Genomic DNA, 3888 nt, shown 5'->3' with positions numbered 1-3888 from the left:
AATCGACCGAATGCGTCCTCTGCTTCAAATAAGAGGGTCCCTGTACCAAGGGTTTCTGATAAATATGGCTACAATAGTTAATAAGTAGTAGCGAACAATTGTCCAGGGATAGTCTCGAAGGAATAACCCCTAAGCGAAGGCCTAACAACCGTGTCGAATGCTGAATTGGCAGAGCACTCGACAATGGGTCGGCTAACAGTGCCGAACCCCCTAGTGTTCGGGGTGTTGAATATAATTTAGATGGAAACATGACGACGAACCGGCGAACCATCCACATTCACTCATCAACAATTATTCCCTGTTAGAGGAAGCTTTATGTCGCATATACACACTCTGTGGCGTCAGAAACACCCAAAGCTTCAGCACATTTTGCATCAGTCATTGCGAAATCAACGTGCCTACTTCTTGGAAACCGGATATCTGCGCGCAGCGCTTCCTTACCCGCGACATGAACAAGCTAAAAATAAAGATGAGGATAGGACATTGAGACCAACCGCGGAAAGGAGACACCTTCTGAGAGATGACAGTGATTTCAGGACAAGGAGGAACATTAACATACAGGCTCCTCGTAAGCCCCAAGATCTGGCTGAAATTGATGCCTTCCTTCGTGAGAATATCTTCGAGGAGTGCGACCTCTGAGCCATCAATTGTTAATTTTATGGAGCTGCGAGAGCTTTTTTTGATTCAAATCTAAGGCTAAAACTTTCGCACTACGAAACTCTTCTGGATACCTCTGTGGCGACACTAATCATCACGAGCATAAGGTCACTCATGTATTTTATATGGATGACCTACATATCTATGCTTCTGGTAATAGCAAACTTCAGAGTGCTTTAAATATCGCCAGGCAGTACACAGGAGAGATTGGTATGGACTTTGGACTAGACAAGCGTGCTAAAATTCATCTGAACCAAGGCAAGATGATTAGCGTTCCCGAGGAACCTCATCTTGTGAATATCAGTGTTATTAGACATGTTGACACAGGAGAGGCCTTGTACGAGCACCTTGTTCGGAAGATTTGGTCTTCAAATTTTGCAGCGCTGAACAAGGTATCTGTGACTAAAATTCTTACCGTCCCGCTTACACTCTACTATTTAGGTTCGTTCAATGGACGAAGAATGACCTTAAGGCCGTTTACATTGCCACACGCAATACCATGCATATGCATACGAGATTGCATATTAATTCCTCTGTTCCACGATTATACATTTCACGCAGTCAAGACGGACTCTTAAATTTATACATCAGAAGTGAGAAAAGTGCATTATTCCATCTAGCTGCTTCTTTTCTAAAAGTCGAAGTAAAGAAAGCACAGGTTAAAAAATGCCGTCAAGAGCTACTTGACAAAAAAATGCATGAAAATTTCTACAGAAATGTAGAAAAACAGTCCTTGTCAAAAGAGCAAACTTTCGCTTTTCTCAAATCATCAGCTTTATTCAGGAACAGAGGGTTTCATTTTTGCGCGCCAGGACAATGTAATTTCCACCTTAGTATACCGCATTTTAGGTCAAGATGTTCCCAGCGATAGGTACAGAGCATGTCATGCACACGCTGAGTACCTAGAACACATACTATCTGGGTGTCCCACCTACGCGGGAACTTTGTATCTCTATCGCAGGGATTCGAACGAAATTAAGGGTCATTTTCATATATTTTCCAATTATTTCTTAAAATTCCATATAATTTACTTGAAAATAATGCTAAGTATGAAAATTCACTAGAAAATAATGCAGCTACGGAGGCACATTGTCAACTTTGTGTTTCGTCAAAGTTTTATGTGGAAAGCAACAAAAAGGAACGTAACGAAAGTTTCGCTACGTTTCTTTTTGTGTTTTTTTAAATATAAAATACGATTAACACATAACTTTGACAGTGTGCCTTCGTAGGCTCATTATGTTTTTATAATATTTTAGACTAAGCTTAGATTTCGGCCAAATTCTTTGAAATTTATCGAAATAATCGGAAAATATCCAAAAATGCCCCTTAATTTCGTTCGAATACCTGCTCTATAGGCATGATGCGGTCCTTAGACTGCTTTGTTACCATCTTTCATGCTCTTGTGGTGTTGGCCGCGACCCTACCCTGGCGAACGTTCCGAAGGAGGTAGAATCAATTGTCCAAATCAAAAAATGCAAAATGTTCTGTAGCCACAATTTCCGGACAATCGTCTCCGTTGCACACTCAAGGCCAGACGTTGTTCTCCAAAATATTCTGTTAAAGAAATTTTCCTTGTGAACGGTACTCTCCGAGGTGCGAAGCTATGACAGATTCATAACCTTAAAGCCATATCAAAGTGCAAAAAATATGTCGAAGCACTTGCGAGATCGATGCAGAATGCTGCAATCCTTGACGTTGATTTCAATATCAGGGTTGAGCAAAATATAGCAAATTTTATCTATCTCTAGCCCGCGCTACTGGAAGCCCGGATTGAGAAAGCACAGAAGAAAAACTTCCATTAACAGCTCTTTGACAAGAGGAAGCACGGTATCATCCACAAAAATGTGTAGGATGAGTCGATATCATGTGAGCTAACGTTTGATTTCTTTAAATCACCCGGATTGAAGTCAGACATAGAGGGCTGTGCGTGCCATGTATATTCTGAGCATCTAAGACACGTTCTATTTAGTTGTCCAACTCATGCGAGACTGACCTACAATTAAAGACACAATGCGGCAATAAGAGTGCTTTATTAGAATCTTGTCACTCTTATGGCTTTAGCCTTATTAATGCTCCATGCTGGGCGTCGTTAACAACATTAACAGGAAGTAGGAATCCACAGGGTGGTCACATCCGAAAAACAGACCAAGAGGGAGATAACACGCGAGTGGTGCGCCCTCTTCTGGTCCATCAGAACATTGACCCATCGCAGGACAGAAAGAGAGGGAGGCAACACGCAAGAGGTCTGCCCTCTTCTATCTCGTCGGCTGAGCAAACCACGGCAAGACAGAAATAGATAGAGAGAGGGGAGATCAATGTCCTCGACAAGCAAATATCGAATATCGAAGTGTAGAATCACTTTAATTAACCAAAGAAAGGGGCAGAAAGCTACCACCACATCCTTTCTTCTACCATTTTCAAAGTTCATACCGGAATTTCCGGAAATGGCAGAGAACGCGTTTTCTTTTTTTTTTATGCCAAAAATGTCATTAGCCCCTTCCAGAAAAATAACAAGCAAACCTGCCGAATATGCGATATGCGCCAACTCACTCTCATTCCGATCTCGCGGCGATACGCTCGTCTTTTTTAGAGGCCTTTAAGTGCTTAGCCAACCCCCTAAGTACTGCGTATTTTACGACAGTGCTTCGCCATTTATTTTTGAAGAGTTGAAAAAAGGCAAGATTAGCTTCCTGTTTCTCACACCTCGTCTACAGAACTCTCCCCCGTGTTTTAGCATTTTGGAACTCTTTGTATCTGGATACAGAGCTTAAAGAAATGTCCGCGTCGTGCCTCATGGTCGGTGCTAGCGCTGTGATTTAGGATCTATCTGGGAACTGACTACGATTCATTTATCATGGTAAGATTTAGGATTTTTATTGCTCTTATTGTTTAATTTTTTTGAAGGCATCAACGCTGAAAATAAGTTTCCGTAAATAATGATTTTAAGGTTAAATTTTTGTGTATCTTCGAGCGTGGTGCTTTGCGGAGTTTTATGTTTAGATTATAATGGCCAATCTGACCTTTTGGCGTTAAGTTTTCCGATAATAAAATTTTAGTGTAACGTGTGATTAGAAATTGTATCGCAAATTACTTTTTGTACTTAAAGAATTAAAAAAATATAAGACCATAGGCGTATTTAATGGTTTGGCATTAGCTTCTTATGATGGTATTGAGAGACTGAATGTAATAGTTATGATGGAAACATTGAGATATAATATGACCTGAATTTCG

At 40.8% G+C, this 3888-nt stretch overlaps 1 protein-coding gene across 3 annotated transcripts in view; it reads left to right on the top strand.

Moving 5' to 3' along the window:
- LOC117178904 (cytochrome c oxidase assembly protein COX18, mitochondrial-like) overlaps window positions 1-3888 on the top strand; it is a 128990-nt gene that overhangs the window by 124673 nt on the left and 429 nt on the right. The gene's annotated exons all lie outside the window — the stretch shown is intronic.

This window comes from Belonocnema kinseyi, chromosome 8, assembly GCF_010883055.1.
Source record: "Belonocnema kinseyi isolate 2016_QV_RU_SX_M_011 chromosome 8, B_treatae_v1, whole genome shotgun sequence".
NCBI classification, from domain to species: domain Eukaryota; kingdom Metazoa; phylum Arthropoda; class Insecta; order Hymenoptera; family Cynipidae; genus Belonocnema; species Belonocnema kinseyi.
The sequence above is the reverse complement of the archived record's forward strand: the minus strand, read 5'-3'. Positions and strand labels throughout refer to the sequence as shown.